The 23,685-nt window shown below is 41.9% G+C and overlaps 1 protein-coding gene across 1 annotated transcript in view; it reads right to left on the reverse strand.

Moving 5' to 3' along the window:
- Positions 1-23,685, reverse strand: part of znrf2b (zinc and ring finger 2b) — a 57,304-nt gene that overhangs the window by 32,031 nt on the left and 1,588 nt on the right. The window lies entirely within an intron of this gene.

A 23,685-nucleotide genomic window follows, 5' to 3' on the forward strand; every position in this document is an offset into this window, starting at 1 on the left:
TTGCTGCTCCACCTTTGCAGACAGAGTTGGGTTTCTCTTCATTTGTTAATTTCTAATTTATTTTTGACAAAAACTAATTCATACTCTGCTACAATGATTAAAAAATACATTTATGTTTTCATGCATGTCATTCATATTAAGCCTCACATAGAAAATATACTGAAAGGTGTCAGGTTTATGTATAATGCTGCTGCCATGGTGTTAGGACATCAACAGGCCAAATACAAAAAACAAGCAAGAGACCAAATTTGTAGATCATGTGATGTGATGTACCTCATTGTTCCTTATTGTCCTGCTAGAGCACTCTGCTCCCAGAAGGCAGGTCTGTTAGTGACTCCCACCGTCTCTAAAGAGAGACTGGGTTGGACTGGGTTGGACTGGGTCCTCAGGTAGCCCTAACCCAAACAGTATTATAGATATGTCTGCCGTACAACATCTATGTCACGTCTGTCCGTCCTGTGTCTCTCACCCTGAACCTTTTCCTGTTTCTTCCTCAGTGGATGTGAGGGTCTAAGGACAGAGGATGTTGTTATGATGCCATGTAAAATCCTTTGAGACAAACTGTTTGTAAAAATGGACTATACTAATAAACTTGCCGTGCTGTTGCTGCATGTCTTTTCACTTGCTCCAAGTCTATGGTCTTGTCTGGTATTATAATTTGATACCCAAGCTGTCTGGGTCCTTACGGTTATTGTGTGCGTATGCTTAGAAATGAAAAATCACAGGAAATTATAAACATTTGTTTAAACTCCTGTCAATTAAGTTGTTACAGTCTCAGAAAGAAAAACAAATCCTGCAGCATCACTGTCATCCCACTGTCCTTCATCACAGATTAGCAACCAACCCCCATCCATCATCTGTTAGCACAACAGTCCTGCATCAGGGGGCAGAGTGTCATGGCAGGTGACAGGACACACAGAGGAGTGGAAGCTTGTGTGGAGCTTTCTAAAATGGTGAGATGTGTCCACATGCTGTGATACTGATGGAATAAATAGATTAGCACAGCCAGAAGCAGGCTGCTTGTCTGACCTATTTTAGAGTATCACAACACACGCACGCACACACACACATACACACACACACGATGGCATCCGTCCAGATCTCCTGGCCATCTGCTGCCAGTCAGGAACATGTAGTCTAAGGTGTATTTATGTGAAAGAGAGACAAGGATGAATTTCAGCTCTACACAACTGCACAAGTCATTTTGAAAAATACTAAATACTAAAAGCTGAGCTCTGCCTGTGACTGTGATGACTCATGCAGTCATTTGTATGAGATGCTCTCTGCAGGAAATTAAATTGCTGTGTCCCCATGCATGTCTGATGTCATACCGGCTTTTGATTGCATTACACCATGCTCTGGAAATAAATTTCCCCTATTAACACTCAAACAAGGTGGACTGTATGAACATGAATAACACTGGTGTTATTACACATCCTGGAGCAATGTATATCCTTCACATTCCTGTTTGTGCAGAAACATCTGCTGCCACAAGGCACACATTCCCAAGACAGCACTGAAACAAGGTGGAAAACAAACAAAACAAAGTGCCATTATACACATTTGAAAGCAATAAAAACATGGGAATGAAATATACTTGGTGGAAAAAGAGAAACCTGACTGATGTAAGTCCTGGTGGCTTTTTTTGCTGTTTCACTAACCCTCAAGGTTGGTTTTCAGCCAAGAGACGCTAGGTGGAAGGCAGAGAGCCTCCACTCTCCCTGGAACTAGTTACAAGTCATTGATTTAACCAGCACTAGTAGTGTGAAACTGTTTAATTAATTAATAATTTAGACTTAATAAAGGCAAACATTTGCATAGTTTTCTTTAACCTCTTTGTATGACAGTATTGTCAATAGGTTTGTCTTTAATCTATTGATTGAGGATGTGACCACTGTCAAAATGTCAACTCTTTCAGTGCTCCATTCTGATTTCACTGTTGGATCTGACTGTTAGTCCAGTCATTTTAGGCCAAAAAAGGGGTCAACGTTGAACAAATTGCAACAGAAGCAAACTCAACTGATTTTGTATCCTCAACATGTCCTGAGTGAGGGAAAAAAAGCCCTGAAGAATCCCATTAGGGGAAGTTTAGAAAAAGTAGTAGTAGTAGTAATTTATTTGTCCCCGTAGGGAAATTGAGTTGCAGCAGATCACTTGACATTTCATCTAAAAAACAACAACAACACAGATAAAAACAGCACAGTACAACTTTCACACAGATTAACACTCATCATTAACACTCATCATCAGTGAGTCAGCTTTATGTTTATCGCAGCCTTGACCTGGTCAGACCAGCTGAGCAGGCTATGAGCTGACCAACACTAAGTAGTAATTTATTTGTCCCCGTAGGGAAATTGAGTTGCAGCAGATCACTTGACATTTCATCTAAAAAACAACAACAACACAGATAAAAACAGCACAGTACAACTTTCACACAGATTAACACTCATCATTAACACTCATCATCAGTGAGTCAGCTTTATGTTTATCGCAGCCTTGACCTGGTCAGACCAGCTGAGCAGGCTATGAGCTGACCAACACTAACAGTGACTATCGATTATTATTAAGGGATTTAAAAGACCCAAATATATCCCATTATTTTTCTCACGTGAATATCATGTGGATATCTCCATGAAAATTACTGAGTTGATTACTTACATTAAGACAAAGAAAAAATGTATTACAAGTTTTTTGAAATTCTTTGTTAACATCGGTCAACCGACAAGAAATCACTTTAAATTTCAAGATCAATTTCAATTTCTTGTTGGTTGACCGATGGAGTCAACTCATTCCAATTTTCCAGCTGGTACCACCACAGCACCTTTATACATGTGCTGTCAAAACGGTGGAATTTATGCAAACTTATGCAAATTTGCTCATGTTAACAAAGAATTTCAAAAAACTTGTAATACATTTTTTGTTTGTCTTAATGTAAGTAATCAACTCAGTAATTTTCATGGAGATATCTAAAGGATAAACATTTTACCCTATTCACATGAGAAAAATAATTAATAGGCGTATAAATGGGATATATTTGGGTGTTTTTCTAAACTTTCCCCTAATGGGATTCTTCAGGGCTTTTTTCTCCTCACTCAGGACATGCTGAGGACACAAAATCAGTTGAGTTTGCTTCTGTTGCAATTTGTTCAACCTTTTTTCATAAAATGGAAAGCTCTGCGTCTCATCTTCCTTCAACACTCATGGCTTTACTTACTCCTGTGGGAGTGGCTCATCCCAATCAACCTTGTCTCACACTATTGTTGCAAGATCTGCTGCATGGAGAGTGAAAGGTGCAGTGCAGCCCAGTAGATCATACATGCTGCTGTGGATAGCGCTTCTGGTCATTGGTTGTTCTTTAACACTGCCGGAAATGGAAGTCTGTTCAAAAGCTCTTTCCATGAGTGGCTCTCCCAAAGTCATATCCAGGTGTTAGACACTCTCAGAATACTTCACTACTTTCATGTTGTTGAAAATGAACCTGTGCAAATCTGTTCTGCAGAGCTTTCTTGTTTCATTGACAAGCTGGATCACTTCAGGATCAGATGCTACACTCACCACCAGTCCATCATCAACACACACTTCCTTTGGGTGTATGTAACAGTGTCTTAAACCCTATTCACACGGGATTAGTTTTACCTGGGGACCTCTGGTAATTTGTAATAATTGCGGAGGACGTCTGTGATCTTAATCCCGTGCGAATGCGCCATTTCAGTAATTTGTAAAGTTAAAATTCCCCCGCAGATTACCTACTATATTTCACCAAAGACCGATGTCCCGTGGTAAAACTAGTCCCGTGCAAATCTGCATCTCAGTAATTGAGGGGCATTTTTTGTTTTTGTTGTTTTTATTGTGCGCCTTTTTCTACATCTCTCCCAGTTGAAACATGGAGGCTGCGGTGGAAATTATGAGCGGCAATTTTGACACCATTTTAGGTGCAAATACAGTCTCATCTCGGTACTGGAGACCCATTTGAATTAAAGTAGAAGTAAGGTGAATGTTTGTGTTAATATAAGTCTTAAATAGTTGTATCTTCCGACAGCAATCACTTCTATAGAGTGTTTGGTCTGAAACACGGGTCTGTCAGTCACTCTGCTCTGCTGTAAGCCGAGGAGAAAACTTTCCTTGTATCCTACAACCTTTATCCAATGAGGAGAGAGAACGGCATAAAGGGGCAGTCCTCTCTGTGTGTGCAGCCAAGGGATGCGCGTGAATGTGGTGACGTAGGGACGAGGGCGGGGACTGCTAACTCCATCTGCTGACAGGAAGTTAGCCAAAACCACCGGATCACTTACTTCTGCTTTAACAGCTCAGATCCATAAAAAAGTAATACAAATGCCATGACGGCCCGTTATTGCGACAACAGCTACACTGTTGCGAAGTCACGTTGCTGCTTTGACATTTTATTTACATTTGCTTCGCACATGGATGTGACAGCAGCGGATGTTACGATCTTGGCCTTAGATAGGCATGAAAAACATGCACACAGATCATTTCTCCCTTTGTACCTCCAAGAGACACCATAGAGTCCATTTGGTTTCATTTACATAACAGAGACAGAGAGTGTCTTTTGACACCAGCACATATCGACGGTGGTGGTTACTGAACACTCCAACAGATCACTGTATTCCACACGTATCCACATGAATTAGTCAGGTAGTTTGGCAGTAAATCTCATTGTCAGCCTTGGCAGCTTCACAACCGCAAAAAAAGTGATGGTGGTGCAGAGTGCCATCTTAGACATCATTCAACTGGACTGAGATCTGTTCTAAATCATGACGCCATGATCATCCAGGAATTAAGCTTAACTAAACAAGAAGGCAAGGGGGCAATGCTAATTGTATTGGTAATGTACTTTTTTTTGTATAATTTGCCAGTAATCTTGGCTTGAAATTGTGTTGCAATTGGGTAGCCGTCTAATTCTAAATGAGTATTTAGGCACAGGCTTCTGATTGCCAAAGGTTTCACTGTCAGGTGCTCAGGTATTTTGCATCAAAATATCCCATATCTTTTAATCAGCCCCTCCCATCCCTGTTCTATTTTGTATATAGAAACACATAAATCATCAACAGATCAGAGGTATAACAAAGTCTGACATGTAGATGATGAAATACCAATTTCATATCCTGAGAATAAGAGGTGTTAAGCAAGGATGTCAGCTGATGAGTGATGGACCTGCTCTCCTCGGGTTTCTCTTGGCAAAAGACAAGCTGGACGTCCAGAAATGAGCTGGCACATAAGTGTGATGGACGAGCCAGCAAAGAAAGCAACTCAGGTTGTAGCTCAATGTGTTGCCAAGAAAAGGGATGAATAAAGGGATCTCACCGTGACCATTTATGCCACAGGGGATGAGGAGCTATGTTACCTCAACATTAGGCCAAACATGTCGAACCCCAAAAAGACTGACACTAAGTTGGTTCAAATAAAGTCAGGAAAATCCAAAACAAGGACAAGGCAGGGATGGGCAGTTCAAGAAGAAATACAATTGAAAGTTAATTTTGATTCTTCTTTGAAGTTTGCCTGATCAGAACTGAGTAATGGCAATGCTGACATGAATATTCATTTAACAGGCCTGTCCTCCTTCATGTAAATATATGCAACTGTCAAAGCCTATTAGCCTACTACACATATTCATTCAGAAATAAAAAGAAGACAGCACAGCACAGTCTGATTACAACAAGTCCAAGCACGGAAACATTCTCTCTGATTCCACAGATGTTGCACACACAACAACACGTGGTCATTTTTCAAGTTTGTTTTCGTTTGTTTTCCACCAGCCAGGGGATCGATCCTGACAGCACTGATTTAAAAGGCTGAGTCTCTGCCTGATTGGCCCATTGCCATAATTACAGTCATTTTAGGAGTAGGTTCGTTAACTTTAATTGTCGGTGCAAGCTATTTTTAGAACGGTGGAGCAGAGCCGTGAGCTGCTCAGAGCTACGCTACGGAGACTCATGGGATTTCTTGGTTTCCCTCATCAAACTCATCAAATACACAATCCAACAACTCCACAACGCTCTGGTGGACAAGTTGTGACCTGCACATTCACCACGCTATGAGATAAAACACAACGTTACCAGACAGAGTTGTTTTAGAGGGAAATTCATGCTAAATCGCTGATGCACATTCCTGTCGGGGGCAGTTTCTCGGCAAGAAGTCTCTGCATTTCCCTCTAAAACAACTCTGTCTGGTAACGTTGTGTTATTATCTCATAGCGTGGTGAATGTGCAGGTCACAACTTGTCCACCAGAGCGTTGTGGAGTTGTTGGATTGTGTATTTTCCATGATATGATAAGTAGGACTTTCAGTAGTAACTTCATCAGAAACATCCTCTGAAGAAATTCCATGAGCCTCCATTGCGTTAGCTGAGCAGCTCATGGCTCTGCTCCACCGTTCTAAAAATAGCTTGCACCGACAATTAAAGGTAACAAACCTACTCCTAAAACTATAGGGATTATGGCAATGGGCCAATTTGCCAAAATGTTGAACTATCCCTTTAAATGGGGCCTGGCCCAACATTGGCCTCATATACGGTGTAACAGTAGAAATAAACACGTGTTCCTTTCTGCAGTTACAGTCTTTCTACAAAGAAACATATAGCCTATGTTTCCTTCTACAATTACGTCAGTGTGCCTAAATGTAAATATGGCACAATGGCTATATGTGGAATAAAAGCCAAGGACAGATTAGAGTAAATCTATTCAAAGCTCAGGGCTCAGTTCTTTTCTCTGTGCTGGCAAACACCAAAGACACATTCAGCTCTGCTGAAGGAGCTGAAAGCCAGGAAAGACTTTTTAAAAGTCCATTCTCTCCGTCCTCAGCAGAGTCCTTGGGTCTCTGCTACGGACCTTATCGCTGCTCCTCATCAGATCTGCTGCTTGGAGAGCATTATCTACTGCAGTTAACTCAGCTCGCCTCAAAGCCCTGAGTCAGCACAGCCTCAACTCCACAGAGATACTGTAGGAAATGAAATGAGATTTATGAATCATCATTTTATCGATCAGTTGACTAATCATTGACCAGCCTGGCTGCACAGTGCACCAACCCCAGAGCTCAGAGTACCACACACTCACACACACACCAACCCCAGAGCTCAGAGTACCCCACACACACACACACACACACACACACACACACACACACACACACACACACACACACACACACACACACACACACACACACACACACACACACACACACACACACACACACACACACACACACACACACACACACACACACACACACACACACACACACACACCAACCCCCAGAGCTCAGAGTACCACACACTCACACACACACCAACCCCCAGAGCTCAGAGTACCACACACTCACACAAAACACACCAACAAGTTAACAAGCTGTGAGAATCACGTTGATGTCTGCCTCATTCTCTACACAGTCAGGAGAATGTTCAAGTCTTTCAACACAGACTGAGTTCGTTGAGCGAGAACTCGCCACAGCACAAGTCAACACCACTTCAGTGTGCACTAAGGTGCATAGTGAGGTAGCCTGCTACCTGCACATAAAACTAATGAGATGGCTGCTTGATCAGTGTATTCAACCCTTCTTCACAGATTAGCTTCACATCTATTGGTTCTGAAAATCTAATTAAGGCAGAGATTCTCCTGGTTCCTCGTTGAGTCAACAAGTAAAAACATTTTGCATTTGCATCCCACAGTGTGGTGGAGGGCAGAACTGCAGCTTGAAGACAAGAATGAGGAACTGCACTTATTTTGTTGTCTCATGTTTGTGGTCAGCAAAAAGTCTGCATGTATCTGCAAGTGCCCTTGTCCTTGAGTAGAGCTGAACAATTTGCCAATTCAAGGGATAGTTCACCCAAAATTGAAATTTCACTCATTATCTCCTCCCCTTCATGTGGACTAAGGGCTGGGAGAAGTTTCAGAGTCCTCCGTGGCTTCTCTGAGTTACAGGGGGTCTCGGCGTAGCAGTGCATGTCCATATAACGGTTGCAAATGGATACCAACTGTCTTCGTAACAAAAAGACACACCAAAAAACATCCAAATACCTCCATGCTGCTCGTATGTCATGTCTGTCTTGTATTGAAGCCCCAAAATGCAAAATTGTCCCGAAAAAAATTAAATAAGTCTATATTTCAAGCTTATTTTGTAGCGGAAGCTTCTCTTCCTAATTTGGACGAACCGGGAAGAGGAGCTTCGAGAAGCTTCTGCTAAAAAACAAGCTTAAAAAATAGACTTATTTAATATTTTAAATTTTTTTTTTTTTTCGGGACAATTTTGACTTCCGTCTTCAATACAAGACGGACATTACATTACATACGAGCAACCGTTATATGGACATGCACTGCTACGCCGAGACCCCCTGTAACTCAGAGAAGCCACGGAGGACTCTGAAACTTCTCCCAGCCCTTAGTCCACATGAGGGGGAGGAGATAATGAGTGAAATTTCAATTTTGAGTGAACCATTCCTTTAAGGCAGAAATTTCTCCTGGTTCCTCGTTGAGTCAACAAGTAAAAACATTTTGCATTTGCAACCCACAATGTGGTGGAGGGCAGAACTGCAGCTTGAACTCACTTCACTGCAGTTATTTTGTGGTCAGCAAAAAGTCTGCATGTATCTGCAAGTGCCCTTGTCCTTGAGTAGAGCTGAACAATTTGCCAATTAACCTAACCTTCACGTCTTTGGTCTGTGGGAGGAAGCCGGAGTACCCGGAGAGGAGCCATGCATGCACGGGGAGAACATGCAAACTCCACACAGAAGGGCTCCAGCCGGCCGGCAGGTTGCCAGGCAGCGACCTAACCTCTGCTCTGCTCACTCACAGTCAGTCTCCAAGTCTCTAAGCAGAGTAAAAAGCTAAATACTCATCAACAACCTCACTGTTTTATTGCTCTGACTCACAGTATGAGTGGAGTTCACGTCACTCAGCTGATCTGCCAGTTATTGTTACTGTACATTTCACCCTTTAAATAGGCTAAGGGTTTCTGATTTGTTAAATGCAAAAAGTGTTACTATTGTCCCTGGTCTCCCCTAAACATGGCTGTCGGTAGTCCCATTAAATAAATTAATAATAATAAAAAAAAAAAAAGTGACTATGTGGTGGCCGCCGGCCGTGTTGTGACCCTCCAGGACACAGAGATGGTTGGTCCGCCCCTGTGAACAGCTACACTACTTGCGCTCCAGCATTTTGCAGGCAGAGGAAACGCTGCTCTGACGTCTGCTTCCTCATGTGCAGTTGCACGTCGCGGAGCCGCACATACACATACAGAGGTGACAGAAAGAGGCAGGGGGACTGATGACATGAAATAGCCGAGAGCATAATCTGTATGTGCGCGTCGCGGGGCCGCACGGAGAGGCAGTCTCTCGGGAATTACGTCAAACGCAACAAAATACCGGAGTTTTCTGTGCAAAGCGCCAGTCAATTTAAAGGTGTACAGAAAAGAAAATTGAATTTGAGCCCACTTTGGGTCATAAAATTAATGTGATAACTCATCTTTCAGACGTTGTAGGCCAAACTTTGTGCAAAATTCTATTTTTGAGTAAATCCGGGATGAAAGTGTGTATTTTTTTTTTCGCATTGGATAATGCAGGCGCACGGATTATACGTCAGCCTGTACACGATTCACCAGCCACTGATATTGGATCCGTCATCCGTCATTCAAACGTCTGAGACACGCACACACACACGGAGCTCGGACTCGCCCCAAGCTTTGAATATCCCGCCCGCTCGATAACGACCAATCAAATTCGTTTTCCTCACTCGGGTAAACTCGTGTTGCAGCTCGTGACAACTCGGCGCGACAAACAGGACAAACGGCCATTTCTGTACACCTTTAAGCACATGAAAAACAATCAAAACCGGACGTTTTCATATTAAAAATCCGGACGACCCGAACAGGACGTGAAGAGGAACAGGTCACCCGATGCATGCAGCAACTACGTAATGTTACAGCTGATCACCGGGCTCCGACGCTGTCAGCGCTGACACACACACACACACTGTAACCCCGCATCTACAGTTACTGTTAGTTAGTGCGTGTTCTTCACGCTGTAGATGAGCCAACATATGAGACGTCTTACCGCTGTGACAGGGAGAGAGCGCTGGGCGGCGCCACATGACAACCGTAGAAATTCAAAACATAAACATTGTACAAAAATTGTTTAATGCAAATATTCTGGCTGTACTATTGTTGTTGGTGAGTTCAGTATGTTATATGAACATCATTCCTGAGTCTCTATGACATATTAGGAGGATTTTACTACCATTTGCTTTAGATTTCTTACATAATGTTGTTTTCAGTTCACTGAATTTCAGGAAATACGTTTAACCAAACTTTGACCGTTAAGTCACAGAGGCAGATTCACTTTGACATTTTCTCAGCTGAAAGAGTCACTTCCTCTTTTGAGATAAAGTATAAAAAAGCTCAGTTGCCTGACGACTATGTTGTCCTGGATGACTGAGAGCCTTCGGAGAGGGAAAAACTCCAACTCTCTCCCTCATCTTGGTTGGGGGTTTGAATTGTTTTCATTATTATAGAAAGAAACAGCACCAGGAGACTACTGAATTAACAGTCTAATCAGTTGAATCAGTCGGTTGCACTCATCTCTTGATCTAAAACTGTGTGATGTTGTATCTGCCACAGTAATTCAGATGGTAATTACAAGCAGTGAAGTGGGAAAAACCCAGTTTTTCCACATTAAAACTTATTCCATCAGAGTGATGAGAAAGATTTGATCACTTGAAACTGTACGGGCTTCATGGGGGATTTCCATTGTTTTCACTTCAGCATTGGCGGTTGGTGACAGTGAAAGCAAATGTTCCACCAGGTGGTCTGTTGAAAAGACTTGAGAGGAAGAGCACGAGGGAGGGAGGTGAAAAACCACAAAGAAAAGTGCCTGACTACACACTTCACAATTGAACATAATGATCAGAAGCCATTATAAATGTTTGTAATGATGAACTCTCATGAACACTGCCATTCTCACTCACACACCTTCATACAATCTGATGTTTGTATTGGGAAAATACCCTGGCTGTGGGAGGTTTTCCTTAATGAAACTGCTCTGTAGTATTCCATTAAACACAACAGCAGCAGAAAGAGGTGAGCTGACAGGTGAGAAAGCTACTTTCAAAATGTATCTGGTTAAGACTGAAGCAGGGTTTCCCCCAGTCTATTACAAGCCTGGTGCCAAGATGAGCATACAGTAGTTTATCACATTTTTTAAAATCGTTTTTTATACTCCAGTTGTGCGGTTGAATGGCAACATCTTTTGGCCAACACGTGAACACAGGGGGTTTGCACCTCACATTAGGGCTGTCACTTTTTTAGAAAAATTAGGTTCAAACGAATATCGAATGACCCGTAATTCGTTCGGACAAATTCGAAACCCCCCGCCCCGCCCTGCCGCACACACAATCGCAGTGTTTTATTTTGAAAATTGTTTTCGTTTTGAAAATTGACCGGATTCTCTCGTTCGGATTCTCTCATTGTTTCATGTTTGCCTTCCTGCCCAGCTTGATGCGATCGCTCGCGGCTCGCGCACAAAATAGACCTGACGCCAAAACGACCACTGCAGGGTGCGAGCCGGCCGCGGAGATGCACGCTGCCACACGATACAGCAGCGGTTAATATGGGCGCCGAAAGGAAACTGGCTCCGCTTCTCGGCACTTCACGGCGCTTCCGTGTCCGGTGGACGGTCCCCGGCGCTATGCAGGCGCTGCAGCCATGGTCTTACAACAGATCCATGACTGCAGCCTACATTTCCAGCTCAAATATGAACTTTTCACCCCACATTCAAACGAATATTCGAATGTCGAATAAAACGTGACAGCCCTACCTCACATCTTTGCCAAGCAGAACGGGACATGTCACGGAGGAAAGGCCAAAAAACCTTGGAGGAGACGCTGAAGCCGCTGGTAACACGTTGACTGAGAGGAATGAACAGAGTCCACCTTGTTAACGTCAGCTCAACCAGTGGATTTCATCCTAATTGGCTGGTCAACCTGAAATTCAGCGGATGGCTCACTTTTAAGAATGGTTTGTGTTCACTAGGGGTGGGAGAAAAAATCGATTCACATAGATATCGCGATATCTTTTTTGACGATTTTTAAATCGATTTTTTTTTCAAAAATCGATTTTTTTTTGTGAAAAAAATTATGTTTTTTTTTTTTTTTTTTAAATGTTTTAAATATTGTGCAATGTGTATTTGTTAGCCTCTTTTACATACAGAGAGTACAGGCTTTGAAAAGGGTTTAAGTTCACTTTATAATGGAGTATGTTAATTTATAGGCTCCTACAGTATTTGTGTGCAGATAAATGTTAAAAATGCAGACTAAAAATCGAGAGAATCGGCAATATCGTGAATCGCAATTTAAATCGAATCGCCATCCAAAAAATCGTAGAAGAATCGAATCGGGAGAAAAGCATATCGTCCCAGCCCTAGTGTTCACACAGGTTGTTTTCACTCTGCTCCAAAGGTAGCACCACTGGCAGAGTGTCATGTTTCTATGACAACTGACCGGAAAAAGACACGTGGTACATCATGTTTACATGACTAACTTTCCCAATTGAGACACCAGGGAGTTGGAGCAGATCAAGGTCTGGCTGCATTCACTTAACAAATGGACTGCACCAGAGTCTGAGTGCAGCTGCACTGTGCCCACCCTGCCATCAGTCAGTTGTTGCCTCCATAAAACATGCTTGGTGCTGAAGTCATACACAGTCACAATGTCTCCAAATGATTAAAATGTGTTTTATTTGCTGACGACACCACTCTCTACTGCTCTGGTAAAAATCTAGAACAGCTTCTGACTACAGTTGAAAATGAATTAAATAAACTGAAAGACTGGTTTGATTTGAATAAGTTATCACTGAATCTAAACAAAACAAAGTTTATAATCTTTGGCACCAAACAAATAAAAACTCAGGTTAAAATCACAGTAAATTGTATTGAAATAGAAAGAGTGTATGAAAACAAATTTCTTGGTGTCCTAATCGATGATAAACTCTGTTGGAAGCCACATATAAATAATGTGATAACTAAAATGTCAAAAATCATTGCAATATTTTATAAAACAAGAAATATCCTTAACCAGAAGTCATTACGGTATATACACTGTATTGTTCTCTGTTACTTCCATATATGACCCATTGCGTCGAGATATGGGGTAACGCATATAAAACCAACACTCAACCTATTTTTAAATTACAAAAGAAAGTATGAGAATTATAAACCAAACAAAACTTACAGAGCCAAAGGATGCTTTTTTTATCCAGTTAAACACCCTTAAATTTTATGATTTAGTGAAATTTAAAATGGAACAAATCATGTTTAAAGTGCATAATAATATGCTTTGTCATAGTACTCAGAGGCTGTTTGAAATCAGAGAGAGTCGGTATGAACTGAGGGGATTAGGTGTTTTTAAAGGAGTATTATCGCAAAATTCGGCCACTAGATGGAGCCAGGCGGAGCTTATCAGATATAAACAAGTGGGCAGCTGTCAGAGAGAGAGAGCAGCCTCGTTTAGTCCCCCCCCCATCTCCCTCCCCCCTCCTCCTCCCTCACCGCTGAATGAACGTGCAATCGCGGGAAAAAGAAAACTCGCTAGTGGAAGCGGCAGCTCTACGTCGCGCACAACCACAACAACGACAACAACAACTGAAACGTCCTCCTCCTTAATAACGCTGAGAGGACAGCTGAAGAAAGACACAGGGACGTGGAGACAAAGTGTTCTACCAGCGATTCAGTGACTGTAAGCACCCTAACACTGCTACATTACTTACTGTTGCATATTTGTCCGGTTCGGAGGTCGGATTTGCGAGTTCCGAGTGCATTTTAACACAGCAAGCGCCGGGCCGGCTTGGATCATAACAAAGACAAATGCTGCATTTGCCCCACGGACACTATACTGTTGGCGATTTTTTTTGTAAATTTAGTTATGGCTCCCCCCGACCCATCTTTTGCATATGTCAGCTTATTTTTTGCTATTACTGCTGTATTTGCGATAATGCTCCTTTAAAAAACCTCAAATATAAACAGCGATGTGTTTCTGTTAGCGGTGTTAACCTGTGGAATAACTGTGATGATGAATTAGAATGTGTTGTTCGATTTCCTCTTTCAAAAATATGTTTAAAACCAAAGTACTAAAAGAATATACAAATTAGTTGTGAAAGTAAATGCTTGTTTGATCTAAATCCTTATGGTATAACTCAGACTATGTCGTCTAAAAGTTGCCTTGTTGAATTTGTTTTGGTTCGATTGTTTTTTTGTTTTGTTTTTTCTCTCTCTTTATCTCTTTTCTCATTTGTTTTGGTAAAAAGGGTAGGCATAATAAGCATGAGCTTCAGCCTACACCTTTTCGATTAGCACTCCTCGTTGTATTATGTATTTGTGTGTATTAAGTCAATTCCATCTGTTGAGAAGGGCGAGATGAAATGCTAATCGAATAAAGTGAACTGACCTGAACTGAGTCACTGTGCTTCCTGCATTAGATTCAGATCAGATCAGCATCTCTTCATGCTAAAGTTTGATTTCCAGCCACTCTTTCATCCCCTCTCCTGCTATTGATGCACTGCAGTGTAACACTTCCTACTGTATGATAACGGGGGTGGTGGGGTTGACGCTTGATACCTGAGCTGTGATGTGTCACTTCAGACACTTGGTGTACTTCATGTACGCTTTAACAGATATTAGAACCCAGAAGTAGGACTTTCAGTAGTAACTTCATCAGAAACATCCTCTGAAGAATTCCAACATGGAAGCTTTGTTAATGCTCCATACATGACTTTAATGCAACAGTTGTAAAGTTGTACATTACACTGTTCAATAGGAACTGAATCTTGTTTTGGTGTCATTACATTAGTCTTCTAGGGACCATCCCCTCACTTATATTAGCACATGCTGCCATGCTACTAATCCTGTGTCTGTCATTATGAACTATGGAAGCTCAGGGAATCTATAATTACCTAAGTTAGAGGGAGATTTGTTTTTCATTTTTATACATCGTCCTAAAGCATAAATTCAAACTAATCACCAAAATCTATTTCACGCAGCTCTAGTTCACACTAGTGATGTCGCAATTATATATTTTCTTGGTACGATTATTGTCAGAGAAATAATCACGCTATTACGATTATCACAATTATTATACATTAATTCATTTCACAACAGTAATGTGTAAAATCAAATATAGTCAAACTATAATTACATTACTAAATATTTACACAAAATAATTTAGGTAATATTCAAGTCATTAATTGTCATCTATACCAAATATTAAAATTCATTTTAATCGTTTTTTTATTACAAATTACACGTTAACATTTACATTCCAACCATTTCAGCTAGACTCATGTTAGTTTCTGCAGAAACACAGACTTAAGGGACTTTTGTTTTTAAGACAGATTTGCTAGAATACCTTACAAAGGAAGAAAGACTGTCCAAGTCAATCAACTGACAATGACAGAACAGCTGGTGGAGTAATTAGATGGCTGGTGGTGTGGAACAGACGACATTCTAAACACCTCTATCGGCAGTTATTGATGCAACTGTCAAACATCTCTTCACTGATTCACAGCTGCTACATCCATGTAGTGAGACAACAGCACACATCTGCTGCATTATTCAAATGAAGGTAGTCAGAAGCAGAGATTAGCAGAGCAGCTTCTGCAGCCACTGGCTTATCTTATCAAGGTAGATTTCAGCTAACCTGGACTGACTTAGCTCCTAACATTACACCAGCTCAGGTCTGTGGTGCATAATCTCCCAGACACAGACCTGGGGACGTTTCTCCGGCGCCGTACAATGCTGCAGCTCTCAGCAGGAGCATGCAGGCTACAGATCATTGTGTCTTTGTTCATGAATAATGATAGCAACAGTAGAAAGTGTCAGACGGAGCTCTGACTCCGACGGAGCCTCTTGGCCAGCTCCATTCTGGCTTCAGCTCTCTGCAGAAAACAGACGAGAGGCAAATCCATCCTGACTCTGCAGACGGCCAACATCAGCCTGCTTCTCTGACTGATCTCAGACACAAACTGCATATGTCTACAACATTTATGTTAAAGCAGAAGTAAGCAGAATGTTTGTGTTAATCTAAGTCTTAAATAGTTATATCTTCCAACAGCAATCACTTCTATAGAGTGTTTGGTCTGAAACACGGGTCTGTCAGTCACTCTGCTCTGCTCTGAGCCCAGGAGAAAACTTTCCTTGTATCCTACAACCTTTATCCAATGAGGAGAGAGAACGGCATAAAGGGGCGGTCCTCTCTGTGTGTGCAGCCAAGGGATGCGCGTGAATGTGGTGACGTAGGGACGAGGGCGGGGACTGCTAACTCCATCTGCTGACAGGAAGTTAGCCAAAACCACCGGATCGCTTACTTCTGCTTTGACTGAGGCAGTATGGGATGTTTTTTATGTTTTTTGGGGGGGGCGGGGGGTGTTTTATGGGATGTTTAAACATATCATAAGCGATGAGTCCTATCTCTATTGTAAGGCTAAAAACAACATGGAACAAAGATGTAATTTGACAAAAATATACTTTTCTACTAGTAGGATGACTTTCTGCCACCTGTTGGCACCACATCTATCCAGAAAGTGGTATCTGAGCCTCTGGGCTCATATAGTTCTCAGAAACATCTTATTCAGCGGTCTATAAGGGCTTCTAGCTGTGAATCTGAGACTGTTCCCATATGGCATCAACATCAGTGTGATGCCAGCCAGTTACCTCAGTGTTCACTGTCTGTGGAGAAGCTCCAGGGTTTGTCTCCAGATGACGCCATCATGGATAGTGAGGTGAAATGTGTCTGTGGTGTCATACAGTATGTGGATTGATTTTTAGTGTCGATTTCCCTTTAAATGTTGATCTCATCTGGCCATAAAAAGCAGAAACTACAGCGGTTCTGCTCTGGGTAATACAAGATACAAGATGACTTGATTTGTCACAGTAGTCACAGAGTAACATGCAGTAGAATGTCTCCTGGTTGCTTCTAAACTGGCCTTAGAAATAGAATAAATAAGATAAATATGAATACAATTAAACTAATATGATGTAAATAATGCAATTAAATATAATCTAAATAATGTCATCAGAAATGAAAATATCTGCAAGGGTGTGTGTGTGTGTCAGGCTGGGTCCTGGTGGTGGGGGGTGTGGGTAATCTGTAAACATGCTGCAAGCTGTTTGCGGTCTCACCTTTGCAGTGGTCTACACACTTAAAGGACAATTCCTGGCAAATTCAACTCGGGGCTGTATTTTCCTAACATTTTAGGTCTAAAAGAAGGAATCTGAAGATGTTCAGTTTAATTGCTCCTGTTTTGCGGTGGTTGTGTCTGTCCCCGCATCGCCACGGCAGAATTGAATTAGATCTAGTTTTACAAACATGTCGGCTTGCTTGAAGTAAATAAACTTCTGGGTGCATGTTTGAGTAGTCATCTGACGCTGTCTGTGGAGAAAACATTGCGGCTTTGAGGAATGTAAACAGCCTAAGCAGTACACTTCCATCCGCTCCCATTCATCGCTGCCGTGGCGATGCGGGGACAGACACAAATACCGCAAAACAGGAGCAATTCAAGTGAAAATCTTCAGATTCCTTCTTTTAGACCTAAAATGATATGAAAATACAGCCCTGAGTTGAATTTGCCCGGAATTGTCCTTTAAAGATTCAGTCCTAGAAAGACATAACAGTATTCTTTTATGTGCCTCTCTCAGCTTTCTCTTTGCATTATGATGATTCTGATTTCCTACACCCAAGACAATGTGATATGTAACATCTCCTAAAGGTGTTAAGCCACATTAGCTTCTCCTTAGATGCTTTAAAATGCATTCTATCAGCAGCACTGTGATTTAAAAGTGGCTAATGAAATGTCACACCTCAGCTGTTTGCAGTTGAAGAGTGACTGTGTCACAGTGGCACAATTAGACTGTCCCTCTTCCAAGACAGCCCAGACATGCATGTGTCCTTTTCTTTACCGAGATGCCACTAATGAAATTGATACATTCATACGTTGTGTTTGTTCTCTTCTTTTTATGCACAGATGTAACACAACGGGTTAACCAGATCGTTTTTTCTTAAACCGATAACGGTCTTAATCCATTAACAGTTAATGGTTTATGCCGTTTACATGACCACTTGAAATCTGAAAACGTTTTCCGATAATAATCATTTTATTAGTGTGCATGTAAATATGAAGTGTAGTCAAAGTGTTTTGTGAATATGGCAACAAACAGCACTGACAGAAATCCTCACTGTTAAATGGAAGTTTTGTGTTTTAGCTCAGTTCAAATGCATGACACATGATTGATGGTGTGTAGCTGCACATCCACTTCACAGTTGTTGAAAGGAGAGAGCTGTGGGTTTCTGAGCAGAACTAGCACAGGATGGCTTTAAATGTACACTTGGTCATTAAGACACTGTAATGATGTAATGATGGATGAAGCTAAATTAACTTTTAGCACAGACTCACTTGACTTCATTCTCACAACCGTGATTAGGGGCTTGAGACTTTTTTCCACCTTTGCACACACGGTACACACAGCTGCTGGGCTCTTACCAAGTTCTGTGATTGGGAGCCGCATTCAATCAAGGCACACACTCACAACAGGAAAGCATTTCCATTTTGAGCTCACAGTTAACAGCCAGAGTGCTTTCAGACTTTGGACTACAACATTATCTTCCCGTACAGACTGCTGATACAGGAAATGAAGTCTTCAGCAAGTTTATAAGCTTTCCTGGGGGTTTTAAATTCTAGGATTAGGTTTGATTGTAGAACCTGGAGATAACCACAGTTGTGACAGTCTGATGATGAGCTGTTCCCTGCCAGGAATATGTTTGTATGTGTAAATGAGAATGTTATTGGTGTTATCATGTAAGACTGCCCTGCTGCCATTTCCTTAAAGGGTATATATCAATATTTTGGCAAATTGGCCTATTGCCATAATCCCTATAGTCATAGCAGTAGGTTCGTTACCTTTAATTGTCGGTGCAAGCTGTTTTTAGATCGGTGGGACAGAGATACAAGCTGCTCAGAGCTACGCTACGGAGGCATATGGTATTTCCCTCATCAAACTCATCAAATACACAATCCAACAACTCCACAACGCTCTGGTGGACAAGTTGTGACCTGCACATTCACCACGCTATGAGATAAGTGTGGGGACTGACAGGCTACAGAGAGTTAGCACATCAGTGGATGGATGTGTATTAAACTGCACAACTCAGAACCAAAGCCAGCTCCTTTTGTGTGACACATCACACATAGAGTAATGAGGCGATCGGTGGTCCAGCGGTTCAGAGCACGTCCCCTCTGTTCCCATCTGCACTGCACTGCCTGTCATTGCCCCAGTCTCTCTGCACTTTCCTGTCAATTAAATGTAAACATGCCCCAAATATTTAAAAAACAACAAAACACATAGTGTAATAACCCTGGAGCCCCTGGAGCATCTCCCCTCAAGCAGAAGCACTGGTGCACAGGTACACAAATCACTAACATGCTACTTGAAATACTCAGCTTTTACTCAAGGACAAACTGATGAGATCAAAGGCAAGGTAATTGTATTTGTATAGCCCGTTTTTACAAACAGTTTGTCTCAAAGGTCTTTAGGCTACATGGCATCACAACAACATCCTCTGTCCTTAGACCCTCACATCCACTGAGGAAAAACTCCATGGAAAACCCTTTTAACAGGGAAAAATGGGAGAAACCTCAGGGTGCAATAGATGTTGTTACAGACAAGAAAACAGTTTATAACAAGAGAATGTGGGAAACATGGAAATGTTAAAGAGGAACTAAGCAGGATTTCCCCTGTGGCTATGCTACATTTTTTTCACCTTAATTAAAAAGCTTTTAAAATTGTGATTTGAAATTGTTAACTACATGACTTGTGACTTGTTACAAGTGAGAATGGAGGCTCTCTGCCTTCACCTGGCGTCTCACAGCTGAAAACCAACCTTGCAACATCAGTGTAGTAGCTGGCTGCCCCCCCCCCCGGTGTCCCCAAAGGTCAAGGGTCAACCCATTTTAGCTAAGAGTTTACACAACAACTGACAATGACTTTCATACAAATGATGATGTCATCTGAAACTAGGCGGAAGACGACCAGGAGGAGGTGATTCTAGGTTGAGTATGGTTAAAAAGGTATGCTCTTATTTTGATAGGTATCAGCATGCAACTGTGTTCGGTAAAAAATATTGAACCGTTCGCCCCTGAGTGGAGAGTCTCCTCTCTGTTCACTCTCTGATTACAATGACAGTTGGAAGAAAGACAGCAACTAATATATAGATAACACATTAACTGAAGCACCACGATTCATAACAGACCAGTTTAACTACTTGCATTTAAACGTTTCACAGCATGTTTTTTTCCTCATGTCAATGATCAGGTTGCAGACAAACAACAGTAGTGTATCTGACTGTTATCTGATTTAACCACAGTGTGGAACGAAATCTTCTTTCACGTGGGATCTCTCTGATAAATGTTGATTCTACATGTTTTGGGGGTGGGGTGGGGGGGGGGTTCCTCAGTGGATGTGAGGGTCTAAGGGCAGAGGATGTTGTCATGATGCTGTGTAAAGACCTTTGAGACAAACTGTTTGTAAAAATGAGCTAATACATTTGCCTTGTCTTTGACAGAAAAGAGTGTAGAGTATGGCAGATGGTTGGTTGTTCCTTTCTGCTTCTTGTAGACTCTGTGCTGTACATGCTTGAAAATGTGAACTCATAACTTCCTCATAACTTTATATGATGAACCAGGCAAAACTGGATCAGCTAGAATTACTGATCATCTGCATGGGATCATGAAAAGAGGCTTTCCACAGGCTTGTTTATTTTAATCACTCGATACATTTCCCATCCAATTATATCAGGGAGCTCTATTAGCTGTCACCATGTCATCACTGATACTCTCAAAATGCACTTTAACCATCACACCATAGATTGTAGAGCTCTGCAATCCTATTTATTCTAATTGATGACATATTTCCCTTGTATGTTGCTTTGAAAGCTACCTATAAATAAAATGTCCTATTATTAATATGACTTCTCTACTTCACTACAACCACCACCTGCTCTCCAACACAATGTCTCAAATGTTGACTTTGGTCCACAGGCAAATATTCTTCATCATTTTCACCATTTACCAGAGTTACCAGAGACCAGCCAATCAGATCTCTGGATTTAAAATGGAAACTTCTCTTTCTAAAGCATTGACTGAGCATGAGCGAGCAACCTGAGGATGACCAGCGCAGTGACAGACCTGTTGATGTTAGACAGGTAGACATGATCAGCCTCAGCAGGGTGGGAGCAGCTGTCACAGAGGATCAATGAACAACCAGAAGGTGACAGAGACGTAGGGCCGGGCTCTCTCACATCACTCATCCTTCACACATGTGAATGTCATTAAAAGACCAGCAGGCCCCATCCCCATCCCACTGGACCGTCTCCATCAACACCACTGTGTCTCCCTGTGGCTCCGCTCTACAGCCAAAGGTCATTGTCAATATGGGTCATGTTGAAAAGTTACTTTTTTTAACTGGTAGGCTTGTTTACTTATTTTTGGTCAGATATTCCCTCTTTTATTCAGGTCAGCAAAGCTTTAATTTTCCTTTTAAAGGTCCAGTGTGTAATAATAATAATATACTACCCATGAATATATTTGTATAAGTGTATAATCGCTATAAAATGAAATTTGTTTGGTTTTTTAAGCCTTATAACAAGGGTCTTGCTTTAGAGAGTGTCGCCATCTTGCGCCACCATGTTTGTACGGCAGCCTGAAGGGAAAGTCGAGTCAACCACAGAGCACGTTTCAAGAGTTTCACCTTCATAAATAAACCAACAAAGAAGAAAGTCTAATGGGGCGTTCACACCAAAAGTGATAGATGCGAAAAAATAGCTTGAAGCGTTTGTATCGCGCTGCTCAATCATTTTTGAATCTCTTTATTCGCACTTGGCGCTCGAAAAAAAAAAAAAACCTGCTCATTTCTCAACCCGCTCCCTTTTCATGTCCATCATGGCTGATACAACCAGCTCGGGTAAAAATGAAACATACAGTAAATATCCTGCATAGATCTCCTCTGTGCTACTCTGACTACAGCGGCACCCCTAGCAACAGTGTGTTACTTAAAGCAGAAGTAAGCAGAATGTTTGTGTTAATATAAGTCTTAAATAGTTGTATCTTCCGACAGCAATCACTTCTATAGAGTGTTTGGTCTGAAACACGGGTCTGTCAGTCACTCTGCTCTGCTGTAAGCCCAGGAGAAAACTTTCCTTGTATCCTACAACCTTTATCCAATGAGGAGAGAGAACGGCATAAAGGGGCGGTCCTCTCTGTGTGTGCAGCCAAGGGATGCGCGTGAATGTGCGTGAATGTGGTGACGTAGGGACGAGGGCGGGGACTGCTAACTCCATCTGCTGACAGGAAGTTAGCCAAAACCACCGGATCACTTACTTCTGCTTTAAGTGACTTCGGGATAAACTCGTCCCTGATTGGATGTCGCGATGTCGACTGAAAAGTTTAATTTTTCCAATTTTTCATATGCGTCGCTTCAGACGCTCCATTCGCACCGCCTGATTAAATCGCGTGTTATCGCGCCATTTACATAGATTTTGTATGTAGAGTTGCTGTGTCTATTGCTTTTGCTGTGAATGCCCCATCAGGAAAGAAGGAGGAGGAGTAGAAACAGCAGACATGTGGTAACATGGTTTAGATCTTAAACTCCCAGTCGTCCCCGTTGTGGTAAACAAGTTGTTTTTATCTGAACGCTGGATGTCACGGGTTTTACCCCCATTTTACACACTGGACCTTTAACATTGCTGTCTTAGGTATATTTCATGTGCCTTGATCTCCTTCTCTACAGAGTTTGAAGCTCTGGCCTCAGGCCTGTGGTGAGGGCTTCTTTGTACCTGCTGCCACTTGTTTGTTTAACAGCAGGTGAGTTTCATTTCTTTCTGCTCATTGCACACTTGGACCTTTGCAGGGTGCTCTGCTCTATGATCTCTTGCAGGGCTTTTATGTATTTATGTAGTTACAGTTTTGGTTTGTTAGAACAGACGGCAAACCCATTTCCCTGTAGGGACTATAAAGACATCTTTGAACTTTGAACCGTGTTTTACTGCTTTTTGTTCAGATGTTCAATGTATGGAAAGGAGATCAGGGTGTGTAACAAGGTTACACAGCTTCAATCAGAAGCTAAAAACTCCTGCAGAGTTTGGACTGAAGAGAAACATACAGGAGAAGACAGTCAGCTGAGTTTGACGTAACCTTTTACAGTGCTTATTCTGTCTTACATGATAATAATCACACTCAGAAGGTCGACCTGAAGTGACATTCATTTCAAGATGATGACAGGAAACACGTGCACCTGTGTTGTTTCACACTGTGAGTCTAGCCATGTTCTCACACCGCTATTAATCATGAATAGTTTGTAATAAAAAATTATGTTAATTGATAACTATATTGCGGGTACCGGTAATTAAAGCAGAAGTAAGTGATCCGGTGGTTTTGGCTAACTTCCTGTCAGCCGATGGAGTTAGCAGTCCCCGCCCTCGTCCCTACGTCACCACATTCACGCGCATCCCTTGGCTGCACACACAGAGAGGACCGCCCCTTTATGCCGTTCTCTCTCCTCATTGGATAAAGGTTGTAGGATACAAGGAAAGTTTTCTCCTCGGCTTACAGCAGAGCAGAGTGACTGACAGACCCGTGTTTCAG

This window comes from Trachurus trachurus, assembly GCF_905171665.1.
Source record: "Trachurus trachurus genome assembly, chromosome: 16".
Taxonomy (NCBI): Eukaryota; Metazoa; Chordata; class Actinopteri; order Carangiformes; family Carangidae; genus Trachurus; species Trachurus trachurus.